A 17,772-nucleotide genomic window follows, 5' to 3' on the forward strand; every position below is an offset into this window, starting at 1 on the left:
TATAATAACCAAACAAATGCCTTTATTAAATACAAGAATATGATACAATGAGTCCATACAATCATCAAATGATTGGCTCTAGGGCTCTAACTAACAGAATGTAAGCCTCACTTCCTCAAATCTTCATGAAAGACATCTTGGGACTCTTCTCAGTCCATATTGTATATGGTGTCTTTATGACGGCCTTAGAGGGAACGTGATTATGTGTGAAGGCGACCGTCTCTAGAGCATGTCCCCAGAAAGAAGTAGGAAGATATGTTTGACTCATCCTCGATCATACCATATCTAATAAAGAACGATTTTTTCCTTTCTGATACATCATTCCATTGTGGTGTTTCAGGTGGAGTAAGTTGAGATATAATCCCACACTCAACGAGATGGTCATGACACTCTTGGCTAAGGTATTCCTCACCTCGATCTGATTGAAGCATCTTAATATACTTACCAAGTTGGTTTTGTACTTCATTCTTAAATTCTTTAGACTTTTCAAAGGATTATGACTTGTGTCTCAGCATATACACATAGTCATACCTACTGAAATTATTAGTAAAAGTAATAAAGTAATGATAGCCTCCTCTAGCTGCTATTTTAAAAGGGTTGTATACATCAGTATGTATGAGTCCTAGCAAGTCATTAGCTCTTTCGTTGTGTCCACTAAATGGAGTCTTTGTCATTTTTCCTTGGAGAAAAGATTCACATACCTCATATGATTTAAAATCAAAGGAGTCTAAAAGTCCATCGTTATGGAGTTGGGATATGCGACTCTCATTTATGTGACCTAAGTGGCAATGCCAGAGATATGTTTGGTTTAGATCATTAGACTTTAACCATTTAGGATTTATGTTATAGATTGAGTTGTCAAAGTCTAAAACATAGAGTCCATTCATAAGATGTGCACTACAATAGAACATTTCATTAAAATAAACAGAACAACATTTATCTTTTATTACAAATGAAAAACCTTTCTTATTCAAACAAGAAACAGAGATAATGTTCTTGGTCAAGGCAGGCACATAACAACACTCTTCCAGTTCAAAAACAAGCCCGGTGGGCAAAGATAAAGAATATATTCCTACAGCTATAGCATCAACTCTTGCGACATTGCCTACTCGTAGGCCCACTTCATCCTTTGTCAAAGATCTACTATTTCTTAGCCCCTGCACATTAGTACAAATGTGAGATACACACCCGGTATCTACTACCCATGAAGAAGAAATAGATAGATTGACTTTTATAACATATATACCTAAGGTAGAAGACTCATTTCTCTTCCTTTTCAGTTTCTTTAAGTATAACTTGTAGTTCCTCTTCTAGTGTATGGTCTCACCACAATGAAAGCAGGTTTCTTCCTTAACAACCCCACCTTTGTATTTCAATGCATGAGTCTTGCCCTTGCCTTTGTCTTGGGTCTTACCCTTACCTTTGGGCTTCCATTTGCCTTGGCCCTTTGCCACCATCAAAATGGTACTAGGCTTTGCCTTCTTAAGGTTGAGTTCAGCAGTTCTCAACATGCTCAACATCTCAGGTAATGGTTTGTCAATTTCATTCATGTTATAGTTCATGATAAATTGACTGTAGCTCTCATAAAATGACTGCAGAATAAGGTCAGTGACCAATTCTTGGCCCAAAGGAAATCTCAATCTTTCAAGGTTCTCAACATACCTAATCATTTTGAGTACATGAGTTCCTATGTAACTTCTCTCTTGCATCTTGCATTGAAACAAGGATTTGGATATTTGAAACCTCTCATGCCTTGCTTGCCCCTGATATAATTGTATAAGATGTGCAACCATGTCATAAGCACCCATGTTCTCATGTTGCTTCTGAAGCTCAGAGTTCATGGTAGCAAGCATAAGGCATGACACATCTAATGCATCATCTTGATGCTTCTTATAAGCATCCTTATCCGCACGAGTAGCATTGGTGGTGGGTTGTTTAGGGATGGGCTGCTCTCAGATGTACAAATTTTTTTCTTACTTGAGAACTATTCTCAAGTTTCTGTACCAGTCTAGGAAGTTAGTTACATTGATCTTGTCCTTATCAAGGATAGATTGGAGTGAGAGTGCATTCGACATTCTAGACGACATGGTGATCTACAACAATAAAATACAGAAGTATCATATTTAGATCATTTAATTAGGATATTAATTAAATAATTCTCCCACTGAATTTGAAAGCTTTGGTAGGAGCAAGTCATGGATGAGGTTTTTCCCACACTACTAGCTCTAGATCCAAATGCAATGACATTCATGTGGGACAAGATCTATATTATACCTCATCTTGAGTTAGCTTTGGCTAATCACCCAAGACTTAGTATAACTTAGGTAGGTAATATATACCAATTACATCTTATGTAACTCTTGACTCATCTGGTGAACAAGCCTAATTTGTTCACTTGCCCATCTAATGAAATTCACATTATAACTCATCTTGAGTTAGCTTTGACTAATCGCCCAAGACTAGTATAATTGAATTACATCGTATGGGATATGCCTCTAAGTTCTCAATCCAATTGAGGTAACTTAGTTAAGTCACACCCAAAGTTCAATAGTCAGACATTATAATTGTCTTGTCGCACTCTACCAAGATAAAAGGAGTCACTTTGCTTTGACAAAACCTAACTACAAATGATCGAGGTAGTAGTGAGTACCAAACTTTGGTAGGCATATGAAAAGGACCAAATTACGATAGCTACACATGCATCACATACATTCATGGAATACATCAATATATACACTAATTAAATATGGCATGGTTATGGCCCCATCAACTACGATCTTCATAAGCCAATGAGAAGAGTGAAAGGTCAACCTAGATCAAAGCAGCTTCTCTAGTAGACTAATTTCTCTCTAATTTATATATTATATAATCTAAAGAAACCTTGAGTTACATTTGAGGGTAGTCTAAAGTTATAACAAGAGTGATAAAGGATGAAGGCACGACATGCAAGCCGTATTATGAATTACAACATCACACACACATACATCTAATCATATTGGAGTAGAGGGTCATAACCATGCACCATGTCATATATATTCATAATATCCTTTTGACATAAAATATACTATAATTGCAACAAATAATTATGAGCCGCAATGCCATGACAATTCCGCTAGTCACAACACCAACTATGTTTCGTTCCCAACAAAACCACCAATTTTCGTCAAGACTCATGATCTGGACGAGACTCATAATTTGGTTGAGACTCACAATCTGATCGTGACTCATGCTATGGCCGAGACTCACAATCATGTAAATTATAGTAGATATCTCATGCAATTTCTATATCATATATAAAAATCCAACTACAACTTAGTATATACCTTCGCAAGTGGCTCTGATACCACTGTAGGGATCTAGTGCGCTAAACACACAAAAAGCACAAAAGAAAAATTATCTAGATCCTCTCCAGAAGATCCATGTGAAGAAAACCATATACTAAGTATTTGTTGAGAGTTATACCTTTGTTGCATGCCCTACACAATCCTGACAACAACGTTTCTTTAGATGCAGATCTCAGCATGATCAAGTGGCTGCACCACTACGGTATCCACATGAACAAGCTTCTGTTCATCTCACAAACTCATGAAATGGAGAATAAAATAACCTTTGGTTGTGCTAGCAAACCACCAAGGATGTTTCGACCAAAGAAGAAGAAGAAAAAGAGGCCGCTCAATGGACACAACAAGTTTTCATCTCATGAAAATTTCATTCATAAATCATATTTATATCCATCTAATGAATACGAAAGAGTTTTTCCCTTTGGTCTTCCTCTCTTCAATCCAATGGTTCAAAATTGACCATTCATCTTCTTTGATGAATTCGATTTCACCCAATGAGTCTAACTCATTGATCCTCATAAATCTGAATTAACTCTATGAGTCTAATTCATTAATCCTCATCAATCTGAATTAACTCATGAGTCTAATTCATTGCATGATTGTCTCTTAGGACTAATACTAATAGCATGGTCGTGCTTAAGTGAGTCAATATGTGATATTGAGCCTATTTGATTGAGTGTATCTACTTAGAGATTAAGAAATACAAATATTGATAAGAGTATGACCCGATCTATACCTCATTGCTCAATTTATATATCAAGGATAGAAGGATTGAGTCATACAAGATAATAGATACAAAAAGATTAAGTCGGATCTTGACATTCTTGCCACTTGATAGTAATGATGCCTTGCTAGATGCCACTCATTGTTTATGTATCTAAAATAGTTTTAGAGACATTGCTAATGTTACGAGAACCTATTAGGTCACACACAAAGGACAAGTTGATTTGGAGATGGGTTCATGTGATGGATCATTGGATTAAATCTAATCAGAATTAGACTTATTGAGTTAGACTCAATTGGATCCAAATTAGATTCATTGAATTAGACTGAATTGGATCCAATAATTGGATTGAGTCCAATTTAAACTAGACTCATTGAGTCAATTCGAATGAATAAGATGGTGACTCATTGAATTCGAATTAGATAAAGGAAGAGGAATGGTCAATTTCGAAATTGATCATTCACTCATGAAGAATTTAATGGATGAAGACTGAAAGAATCTTGTCTTAATAGAGTGTCAATGCTCATTAAATGTATTCATTGGATGAAGTACAAAAGACCTTTTTCATCTCATTTTTGAGGTAGAGCATCTTCTTCTTCCTTCTTCCTTCTCTTTGGGCCAAAATCTTCCTAGTGGTTGCTAGCACAACCGTTGGTTGGTTTTCTTCTCCCCTTTGTGAGTTTGTGATACGGACAGAAGGTTTGTTTGTGTGAATACTATTAGAGGCACGAACATGTGATTGTGTTGAGATCCTTGCTGTCAAGAGCTCGTGTTTACAAAACAAAGTATAACTCCCTTTTAACAAAATTAGTATTATGTTTTTCTCCTTATCATGGATCTTCTGAAAGGATCTAGTTAATTTTTCCGCTACGCTTTCTGCGTGTTTAGTGCTCTAGAACCATATACTAACAAGTGGCTATAGGGTATACGTCTCATCACAAAGAGCAGTGAATCCTTTATGGGTTATCCAAACACCTTTGAGCACTTTGACTTACACCAAATCATCTTGGTTCCACACCTCCTAGAGATTCTTGCTTAAGATATCAAAGTATAAGTCTTCATAATCAAGATGACTTGTATACCTCAAGTCGAAGGAAACTAGCACTCGAGCTATACTAAAAACTTCACAGACGTATCCATATGTAGAGAACCATATGGAGTCTTACAGTAAGTCACTCCAATAAACTAGTTACCATAACTAGCATTTACATTTAACTCTCGACATCCCAATATCTCTAGTTAGTGAGAAACAGTTGCTTAGCTGAACCAAGGAGAATAACCCGTGCTAGTCTTATAGAATTGATGATGTCTGAATGCACCAATTTGATGACTAGGTAAATTTTAATACATTTATAATTGTACATGTAAAGATAATCACAAGTTATGATCCAATCACAAATTCTCTCATACTATGAATTGTATTACAGACATTCAGTAAATGAGTTTTAGACTATTCAAACATATATATATGTAATCAAATAGTGAATATATATTTATCAACTAAATAATAAAATCATAAGGGGATTTCCTTAGGACATCCCTTAAAATATAAAATCAATTATTACACAAGTTTTATTTAGTTTGCTATTTATTTAAATATTTCATTTGTTAATTATTAACAATTTTGCATATACAGGTAGATCGCTATATAGGGAGACACATGGCATATATTCTGATTGGTTGCGATGCTAGATCAATGAATCAGGTAAATTATATGTTACTTTTTGTCAGATCGATAAGCATCTAATTGACCTAAACACAGCTTCATTTATGACTGAGTTAGGCCTTTCAATAAAGAAGTTTAATCCCTTATAAGCTAAAAGTTTGAAGCACATCCCCGTGCAAGGAGCACCAGACGATCAAACCTAAGTCTTGATTATAGCAAAGGGTTTAAAAGTTAAGTTATCTTGATATCTAACAAGTGTGGATGAGATTCCAGGAAAGTCCTAAGTGCTCTTAAATAAAAGTCCTAGTGGATTCTAGGCAGGTGGAAAATCCTAAGGGGAAGTAACCCTAGGTCCTAGGGGTGGTAACCCTAGGTTATGGAAAACCCTAGGGGGAGGTAACCCTAGGTCCCACGGGTGGTAACCCTAGGCAAGCGAAGTCCTAGTTTAGGGGGCTGGGCGAAGTCTTGGCAGGTCTAGCACTTTGTGCGAAATCCTAGAGTTGAGGACTCTAGGTGAAAATCCTGGTAGTCGTGGACTAGGTGAAAGTCTGAATGGGTCATGGAATAGATGTTCAGCATGAAGACCTGAAGTCTCGGGCATTGAGAAAAAGTCCAGTCGGTCTAGATGACTAGTCTAGTAAAAGGTAACTCTCCTGAGAGGAGTAGGTGAGGACGTATTCCCCGAAGAGGGAACAGTAGGCATCAGTTCGACCTAGAGTTTCTAGAGAAAAATCTGAAAGTAAAAAACCAGACAGTCTGAAGGCTATCAAAAGTTATATATTGCTTTACTATTATTTGCTATTTTTCTAACTCTGTTTTGCAAGGAAACTAACATTTTGTAGTTTGAAGTTTTGGCCTTGATCGGTCGACCGAACCGGGATCTGTCGACCGAACCTCTAAGTAAGCAGAGTAGATTTCAAGCCAGTTGATCAGGTTTAACCGAAGGATCGGTCGACCGAATGAAGACTCATTCGAAGCTGAATCTAGATGGGAAGATGGACCGATTCAGGTAGGATCGATCAGTGACGAGTCAAACCTGATTCCAAGATCAGTGGATTTGGATCAGGTCTGGGTTGAATATTTAAGGAGGGTTCAACCAGTTGCTTCAACAATAATTCTAAGATCAAGAACGAACAATTGATGCTCTCTCCTATGCTACTCCGACAATCGACAAACGACTTTTATTTCTAGTTTTATTGGTAACTTTATTATATTGTAATTGTACTTAATATCTATACATATTTTCGAATCTATAGTGATTGCCGAACAAAAGCGATCAACGATTGTAGGCCTTAGAGTAGGAGTTGTCATAGGCTCCGATTCAAGTAAAACCAAAGGTGTTAGCTTTATTTTACTTGTTCTTTATTCTGCTGCGTTATTCTATATTTTTTGAAATCAGTGAAAAGTCATGAGTGTTATTCACTCCCCCCCACCCTATATCATGCATCGATCCTATAATTAGTATCAGAGCAAGCCCGCTCTGAATTGGTGAAACCGCCAATCGAGCAGGGAGTCTTTTTTGAAAAAAGTAAATTATATATTGTGTTCGTTTTCCCTCTAAATTTCTTTTTCAAAAAATTCACTTTCATTTTTTCATCATTAGTTAAAAGTTGTGAAATAGTACATTTTACAAAATTTTGTCATAATATTTTTTTTTTATTATTTTAGTATTTTATTTGAACTTCGTGCAATATTACTCGAGTAATTTCTTTATCTCCCGTATTACTAATCCAAGACTAAGTCTTGGAATAAGTTTTATTATTTTTTGTTTGCAAGATTTATTTCTTAAATGGCCCACCAAGAAGGGTATAGCACAACATGCCCGCCTCTTTTCTCCAAGGAGGATTTTGACTACTAGAAGGGTCGAATGGAATACCACCTCTAAACACAAGTCGAGATGTGGATGATCATCTAGACCGACCTGGTACTTACACTCGACGACACTAGAAAACTAGTATCATTTGAGAACTAGGACATAAATTTGATGAAGAAGATCGAAGCCAATGCCAAGGCAACTTGTACTCTACAATGCGGCCTGACAAAAGAGGAGCTGAACAGAGTCGGTCCATTTTCAAGCGCAAAAGAGATGTGGGAAAAATTGATCGAGCTGCATGAGGGTACTTCTGATATGAAGGTAAGCAAACAAGATCTACTATTAAACAAACTATATATTATAAAAATGCAAGAAGGTGAATCGGCAAGCCAACTCCATGTCCGAATCCAAGATCTGCTAAATGGCCTCCACGTGATTGGACAAAGAATGGAGAATCGTGAGGTAATCAGGTAAGCGCTGAATGCTTTTCCAAGGAATACCTTGTGGGTGTCGATGGTAGATACTTACAAAGTATCCAAGGATCTTTCAATTATTAGATTAGATGAATTATTTTCTAATTTTGAGTTGCACGAATGGATTAATGCATGCCCAACCGAGAAAGGTATTACTTTAATTGCAGGAACAAGCAGAACATGGAAACCAAAAATCAAACACTGAATCAAACCCGAGCATGAAGATGAATCTAACTCAAAAGAAGACAAAATCACTACCAAAGTAGTTAAACTAGTTCGGAAAGCACTTAAGAAAAATAAGATGACTCAATCAAATATAAAGGCCAAGTCTGGAGTTACTTGCTTCGGCTGCAACCACAAGGGGCACTACAAGCCAAAGTGTCCAAACCAAAAGAAAATAAGTGTAAAATACCGGAAATAGGCGAATATGATTAAGGGAATTTTCCGGAATTTTTGGAAATTTTTCGGGAATTTTTCGGAGGTCGTACGGATAAGTTCACGGGGATAAAAACGGGACCCGGAAAAAAAAGCCTATTTGGGCTACCCTGTTTTAATGAGAAAAAGTTTTAATTTCTTTTTCCTTATTTCTTTTTCTTTTACAGTTTTTATTTCCTTTTATTTATTGGTATCGCCGTTTCTTCCTTGCCGAGCCGCACCAGCGCCACTCCCTTCTCCTCTCACGCACCGACGCCCGAGCCTCACTCCCGATCCTTGCCCTAACCGCCGGCCCTGCGTTTTATTTCTCGCCGGTACCCGAGGCCACCGTCGGCTGCAACTCCATAGAAGCCGAGCCTTTGCGCCCGACGCCAACTCTCTGCCCTAACTGCCACCCAGCGGCAGTTCCTTCCTCCTCTCCTCTGCCGACGCCGGCGATCTAATCTCTGCCCTAGTCGTGCACACCGAAGCCGAACCCTAGCGCCGAGATCTCTTCACAACGGTGCTGCCGGCCGAAATTCATCTGTGCCCTAGCCGAGTCCTACTGATAGCCGAGCCCTCTTCGCCGGGAGGTCGGGTGTCAAGCCGTGTGCTAGTTTCCAGCCGACGTCAGCCCTCGAGTAGCGCCGGCCAACCCCGATTCCGACACCCGAGTACCACTGCTTGGGTTTTCTTGTGACCTAGCACAGAAGCTGACTTTCATCTTGTGTGCCTAAAACCCCTCTGCCCTAGTTCCTTTTTGCTGAGCCAACAAGGTGAGTGGGTTGTAATACTTGGTTGCACTCTGGATTTCCCCTTATGACCTAATCTGCAGGTGTAGGGTTTAGCGGATCACTGATTTCGGGGAGTATCTTGTGCTGTTGATTGTTCTTGGTTCCGGCAGCTACTTTCCAGCAGCTATTTCTTTGGGGTAGCAACTTTGTGACTTTCAGCAGCGACTGAATTTAGGTAAGGTTTATGGTTTTGATGTTTGTGGTAGATTATTGTTAGCTGAGTTAGCAATAATTTATAATTTAGGTTTAGAAGTTATGTAATGGTGTAATTGGGGTTAATGAAACTGACCCTAACTGGTCAGTGGATTTGAAATTAGTTTAGCTATTTGTTTATAATTAAATTAGCTAAACTGTGTGATTTAACACAGGACTTTGATTCGAGACGAGCATCTCGACGTCCGAGTTGGACCTTTCTATTTACGGAGGCGGGTACTTTTGACTTATTGTCTTTGATATGCTTAGTAATTAAATTAACAAGATGCATTAATTGTGTTTCTTACTTGTTTCGGTTAATCACTGCCCAATACATGCTACCTGTTGATTGATTGTTTGTTTACATCTTGTATGGATATGTACCTGATTCCACATGCTTATGGGTAGTGATATAACCATATTTTACCATGTCAGGACCTAGGTGTGATACCTTACATGATCAGATACCTTGATATGATTCATTCGCTTTGGTGCACATTATGATATGTCCAGAGATTGGTTTAGTATATTACCATGTTTAGTGACATGCACCATTCGCATGATTGCATGCTGAGTGATTGATTGCTCCTTTATTGTCAAGCACTTTGCCAGTTTCATCACTGTTCGGTGCTCCGTTGTGACGCTCACGGGTAGCATGACACAGCGTGGTAGCACGTCAGTTTGTCTCTTCCGGTGCTCCGTTGATCTGCTCATGGGTAGTGCGACGCAGCGTGTAGCACGTTAGAGATTCCTCTCCGTCATAGTGTACCGGGAGATGAGAGCATTGCGCTCCCCCATTTATGATTTGGGGTAGGAGTACGTATGTACTCCGACAGCATCCCGTCCACTCGATCACTCATCAGGAGTAGTGTTGCTGAGTGCACGGTTGTCACAGCCCTACCCACTCGGTCCCACTTATGTTGTGAGTTGGCTGACTGGCGTCAGGGGTGACCATGACATTGGCATCATATGCATGATGCATTTATTGTTTGTGTTTGTGTTTGTTGCACTTATATGCTGCACATTGCTTGGATACCTTGATTGACATGCATACAGGTCTTCTATACCTTTCGGACTGTTTGTCCTTTTACCGGGTCCTGGTTAGTACAGATTCTCTCCTGTCTTCTTCGGTTTGTAGTTACCTTTATCTTTATCAGGAGACTGTACGCATGATTAGTGCTAGGTGTTATTTCTTTACTTTGCATATCAATTGTACCTGCTGAGTGTGGACTCACCCCGCCTCCATTGTTGATATTTTCAGGTTGATGCTGTCAGGAGGGAGTTCCAGTCGCTAGTCCTCACTGCACGTAGTTCTGGTCCTGCAGACCTCCAGGATATGTTTGGTTTTCTTTGGTTTCTTTCTGTTCTAGACTATTTGAACTCGTTATGTTCTGGATTTATTTGCTTATGGACATGATATAGATTTTATTATATTGATGGATTTGAATTTGGTTTTTATTCTACTACATGCCTGTCTGGATGGCAGAAGAGGTGAGTTCGTCGGTTTTGAGCTTTACGAGTGTAGTTGAGTAGGGTGGTTTTTGAGTCAGAGTATTATTACTGCGTGGTTGTGTCAGCCAGAGGCTGAATATATATATAAACTGCGTGGTGATTGATTTTTATTATTGTTATGATTCCAGCCGCCTGTGGCTGAGTATTTAGTGCTTGTAGAAAATTTTTGATTGTCCGCCGTACAGGGGAGATGCTGTCGAAATTTTCTCGGACATGGATTCTTCTGGGGGCGTGACAATTTAGTGGTATCAGAGCATAAGTTTTACGATCTTTGTTTTCGTATTTCGGGATATTTGGGATAACCTGATACCAATTTATTTGGTATCAGAGCGCCAAAGTTTGGCGATACTTGGTGGGTTTCTGTGTGTTGGATTTTCGAGATTTATCTGATACAAATTTATTTGGTATCAGAGCGCCGAGGTTGGCGATACTTGTTTGATTTTTCGTGTTACGGATTTTCGAGATTTGACTGGTACCAATTTAATGATATCAGAGTGGATTATGATACCTGCTTTTGGTATCCTGGATTTTTGGGATTAGCCCAAGTTTGCGAGGCAAACTGGGTAGTTATTTTGGATTGCATGGATTTTTCCATTACGATTGTGTTTGGACTTCCGTTTCGGATTTATATGGATTTCCGGTGTTGTTCTCGATCGGAACTTTTGAGGTCAAGTTGGGGACTGACAGCGACGGAACATCTCCCGACGGCATATAGGTATGATGTTTAATTTCTTATTTTATGACAGGTATTAGCATTCTTTATTTAGTACCTGTTTGATTGTTGTAGCACATATTACATGTGATGGGTTAGCCATTGAGCATGGTTGATCTTAATAGAGATCAAGGATTATAGTCTCTGGTGATTTTTCTTATAATACTACCAGTAATTTTAGCTTCTACTACTACTAGTAGGAGATGGAGGCACATACCAGCCTCTGCTATTGTTAGCTAGGTAGTGGATGATACCTAGATATTCCTGTTGAGTTAGCAAGTAGAGTTTTTATACTCATATCTTTTGGATATTAGGGTACCCGATACGATGAAAATTGTTCATTGGGGAGTTATCTTGTTTGATCATTGTTGGGAATGGTTTGAGGTTGAGGGATATTGTGAGATCAGATATTGTGATATGTTGATTTCTAATGATTTATGAGAGTAAATGTTATGTGGTTGTCTGATGATCAATTATTAGATAGTTGTTTTGATGATCTATTAGTGGATAACTATTCTGATGATTTATATTTGGGTTGTCGTTGATGGTGACTTAGTGAGTGTCATTTATGATATTCACAGGTTTGATGATTATGGTTGGTAATCAGATTATAAATTGGGTGCTGGAGAGTTTACGGTTGAATGTGCCTATGAGATTTTTAATAAATCTGGTTGGATAAGGATAGTTAACACGATGATAAAATTGATATTTGCTTCCTCTGATATTGGACTTCATGGATAAATAATGATTTGATGTTTTGAATGCTAACTTGCCCTCATGGGGAGTAGAGACTGATTAATCTGATATTATGTGGGCTGATATTTTTGAGGATGAAAATGAGAGTGTCTTGATGTTCCTAAATATTGACTTTTTCTTTTGGGTCGTACACATTTATACATATGATATTATGTGGTTAGATATACCTTAGTTGCTTGTGGATGATTAAGATATTCTTGATTAGTTAGTAGATGAATGATATAGTTTTGTTGGGTGATCAGTAGAGGATTGCCATATTCTATTTTTAGAGGTTCGAACCTTTAGGTTATTTGTGCTTAGTTATGTATCTAGAGCACCTTTGGGTACATGTTTTGTACTGACGTGGGAAGGACTGATTTAGTCATAAATCATTTTCAGCTTGGATAGGTTATAAAGGATCGATGTACCCTATTCCATGAAGACTTTGACCGTGGACTATATATATCTGGTGGGATAACTTAGAGGGTGCATTGGGATATGTGACCCCGCTGGTGTAAGGAAGTGTAGAGCTAATTGCTTAACACTTATGGGATACAATCGTTACTAGTGTATACTGGGAGAGTACATTTGGATTTATGATGATAAAATTTTTCCCATTAGATATAGTCTTGGTAGTGTATGACATTGACTGACAATGTTATACCATGGTGTGTATATCTTTCTTGTCCGATACTAGTTCCTTTGAACCTAGAGCAGGATTGTTACTGGATGATTAGGCTGCTCTATTTTGGGTTGCTTTTGATTAATGTATTCATGCTTGATCATATGCATGAATTTTGTTTAGATTTACCGTTAGCCCATGAGTGTTGGTAGAATAAGGTTGGTCTCTTTGATTGAGATGGTGTGCTGATTTTGCATGTCTATGTTACATGTATATTATAATTGTTATGTGTTGTAGGAGTCATGTGGTAGACTGCCCATTGGCAAGTAGTATATGTATCCATGTTCTGATATGATTTGAAGGTTCCTTGTGGATCATAGATATGTAGTTCGGTGTATGTATCTGGATTTATTATTGAAGATATCTCGTCAAATTAAATCTGAGTTGTAGTATAAGTACATCGGTGGTGTTTTGATGGAGGCATTTTGTCGATTTAATCTGAGTTATGATATGTACATATGTGTTTGGTGTGGTATCTGAGGTATCTTTTTGATTATGTTTGATATGTGAGTGCACCTGGGTTTAGTATGCTTTATTGGAAGTATATGTTGGTTATACTCTTGGCATAGGTGAAGATATGTCATGTGAGTGTTGTTTGAGGTGTATTGTTGATTTTACCTACTTTGATTTTGCACACATGTTCGGTATGTATTGTTGGAGGTATCATACTGAATATACCTGAGTTGTGAGTATGTTTGGTGTATAATAATTGGAGGTTTTTGTTGATCATACATATGTTGTGTGAGCATGTGTGCTAGGTGTATTTTTGGTAGCAGTATGATGATTCTACTTATACTGAATGCAGAATGTGGAGTGACTGCATTATGTCATTTGTTGGATTAACCCATCAATTAATTTTCCTATCAGTGGATGACCCACTAGGATGCTGATAGAGTTGGTGATGGATTTGATTAGTTACTAGGTTGTTATAGCCTAGGCTAACCACAGTGAATTGTGGTAGAGAGATCTTGTACAGCCTCTAGCTGGATAGTTAGGTGCCTTGGGGTACTTATGTATTATTTTTTGGTGGAGCGTTGCTCCCACATATCACAGATTGCTGGTAGCGGAGCATTGCTCCTATATTTATTGCAGATACATATTTCAGATTATTTGTGGTGGAGTGTTGCTCCCACATATTGAGGATTTCTTATGGTAGAGCGTTGCTCCCACATATGTGGTGTTTCCTGTGATGGAGCGTTGCTCTCACACTAGAGGATTTATTCTTTGGTGATTTATGTTTTTGATGATAAGATATTTCGATTTATTATCGGAGATCTTATGGATAGGAATGTCTATGATACGGACATTATGTGTCTTGGTTTTTGGCCATATAGACTTACAGTGCCTTAGATGTGTTTAATGACTTGATGGTTTTGGTATTCCCAGGATGTTTGGATCGGTTTCCGTTGTCTTTGGGGACGATGTTGGGATCTATTTCGGATCCACGGTGAGTCACGCACATCATCTTTGCATGGTTCTAGAGATGTTTCAATGGGAATGTCTAGGTGCGAAGATCAGTAGTGCTTATTTTGGTTGTCTTCTGTGAGATGTTTGAGACCCGGTCACCAGTAGGAGTATATCGTAGTTCCACAGGAGATCGAGGTTGTTATCGTTGGGAGTAGACGGAGTCTATAGAAGAGGCTTGTAACTTCCTTTGTTTGGCTTGATATTTCCGGAGATACGTTGAGGGTTTCTCACGGATTGCCATGCTACTTATCCGCCTGACCATGAAAGGCGTGAAGTTTACTTGGACTGAGGATTTCAAGACTGGCTTGTAGGAGCTGAAGCGGAGACTAGTGTCGGCTTCGATTTTTGGTTTTTACCTTCTGGAGAGGACGGGTTTGTCCTCTACACCGACGCGTCTCTACAAGGTATGAGTGTTGTTCTGAAGCAGCACGGTAGAGTATTCTTTTATACTTATCGATAGTTGAAGGAGCATGAGAAGAAATACCCAGTTCATGATCTGAAGTTGGCCGCTATTATTTTTGCCCTAAGAATTTGGAGGCATTACCTGCATGATATTACATTGAGATTCTCACTGACCATCAGAGTCTCAAATATTTGTTCACTCAGAAGGAACTTAATCTTCGACAGAGGAGATGGATGGAGTTCCTGAAGGATTATGATTGTACCATTAGCTATCACCTGGGAAAAGCTAATGTGGTTGCCGATGGACTTAGCTAGAGGTCCAGAGGGACTTTAGCTTGCCACCGAGTTGTGGTCACAGACTTGATTCAGGGTTTATCCGAGTTAGACATTGAGGAGCAGGGTTAGACCGAGCAGGGTATTCTTGTTACCATGGATGCTCAGTCGTCGATCAGGGCGAGAATCCGTGAGGCCCAGTTGTTGGGACCTCATAGAGCTCAGCATGAGGCAGAGTTGATCCGTATTATCAGACGGAGGATGATAGAGGTATAATATTGTCAGAAGTGTTATGCTGACCGGAGTCGGAGACTCTTAGAGTTCTCCATTTGTGACCATGTATTTCTACGAGTTTCACGCACGATAGTGGTGAAGAGATTGGTCGCAGAGGTAAGCTAGCTCCGCGATATATTGGACTTTTCCGGATCTCAGAAAAATTTGGAGTAGTAACTTGCCGTCTAACACTACCACCGTTCCGGACAGGTGTTCACGACATATTTTGTGTATCTATGCTGAGGAGATACATAGTAGACCCAGCTCGCGTGTTGTCTGATAATCTCAGTTCCTTTCAGCCTGACATCGCCTATGAGAAGGTTCCGGTGCGGATTGTCGACCGGAAAGAGCGTCAGTTGCGGAACAAGACAATCCGGCTGGTTAAAGTCGGATGACAGTATCATTCGGATGAGGAGGCTACTTGGAAGCTCGAGGACACTATCCGAGCTCGATACCCCCATCTTTTCACTTGAGATATGTGATTTAATTTACCGTTCAGCATTTTATACTTTATATCTGTTGTTAGTATTCGCTGATGGTAGATAACGAAATTTGGGGACCAAATTTTTATAAGTGGGGGAGAATGTAAAATACCGGAAATAGGCGAATATGATTAAGGGAATTTTCCGGAATTTTTGGAAATTTTTCGGAGCTCGTACGGATAAGTTCACGGGGATAAAAACGGGACCCGGAAAAAAAAGCCTATTTGGGCTACCCTGTTTTAATGAGGAAAAGTTTTAATTTCTTTTTCCTTATTTCTTTTTCTTCTTCTGTTTTTATTTCCTTTTATTTATTGGTATCGCCGTTTCTTCCTTGCCGAGCCGCACCAGCGCCACTCCCTTCTCCTCTCACGCACCGACGCCCGAGCCTCACTCCTGATCCTTGCCCTAACCGCCGGCCCTGCGTTTTATTTCTCGCCGGTACCCGAGGCCACTGTCGGCTGCAACTCCATAGAAGCCGAGCCTTTGCGCCCGACGCCAACTCTCTGCCCTAACTGCCACCCAGCGGCAGTTCCTTCCTCCTCTCCTCTGTCGACGCCGGCGATCTAATCTCTGCCCTAGTCGTGCACACCGAAGCCGAACCCTAGCGCCGAGATCTCTTCACAACGGTGCTGCCGGCCGAAATTCATCTGTGCCCTAGCCGAGTCCTACTGATAGCCGAGCCCTCTTCGCCGGGAGGTCGGGTGTCAAGCCGTGTGCTAGTTTCCAGCCGACGTCAGCCCTCGAGTAGCGCCGGCCAACCCCGATTCCGACACCCGAGTACCACTGCTTGGGTTTTCTTGTGACCTAGCACAGAAGCTGACTTTCATCTTGTGTGCCTAAAACCCCTCTGCCCTAGTTCCTTTCTACTGAGCCAACAAGGTGAGTGGGTTGTAATACTTGGTTGCACTCTGGATTTCCCCTTATGACCTAATCTGCAGGTGTAGGGTTTAGCGGATCACTGATTTCGGGGAGTATCTTGTGCTGTTGATTGTTCTTGGTTCCGGCAGCTACTTTCCAGCAGCTATTTCTTTGGGGTAGCAACTTTGTGACTTTCAGCAGCGGCTGAATTTAGGTAAGGTTTATGGTTTTGATGTTTGTGGTAGATTATTGTTAGCTGAGTTAGCAATAATTTATAATTTAGGTTTAGAAGTTATGTAATGGTGTAATTGGGGTTAATGAAACTGACCCTAACTGGTCAGTGGATTTGAAATTAGTTTAGCTATTTGTTTATAATTAAATTAGCTAAACTGTGTGATTTAACACAGGACTTTGATTCGAGACGAGCATCTCGACGTCCGAGTTGGACCTTTCTATTTACGGAGGCGGGTACTTTTGACTTATTGTCTTTGATATGCTTAGTAATTAAATTAACAAGATGCATTAATTGTGTTTCTTACTTGTTTCGGTTAATCACTGCCCAATACATGCTACCTGTTGATTGATTGTTTGTTTACATCTTGTATGGATATGTACCTGATTCCACATGCTTATGGGTAGTGATATAACCATATTTTACCATGTCAGGACCTAGGTGTGATACCTTACATGATCAGATACCTTGATATGATTCATTCGCTTTGGTGCACATTATGATATGTCCAGAGATTGGTTTAGTATATTACCATGTTTAGTGACATGCACCATTCGCATGATTGCATGCTGAGTGATTGATTGCTCCTTTATTGTCGAGCACTTTGCCAGTTTCATCACTGTTCGGTGCTCCGTTGTGACGCTCACGGGTAGCATGACACAGCGTGGTAGCACGTCAGTTTGACTCTTCCGGTGCTCCGTTGATCCGCTCATGGGTAGTGCGACGC

Source organism: Zingiber officinale, chromosome 2A (genome assembly GCF_018446385.1).
Source record: "Zingiber officinale cultivar Zhangliang chromosome 2A, Zo_v1.1, whole genome shotgun sequence".
NCBI classification, from domain to species: Eukaryota; Viridiplantae; Streptophyta; class Magnoliopsida; order Zingiberales; family Zingiberaceae; genus Zingiber; species Zingiber officinale.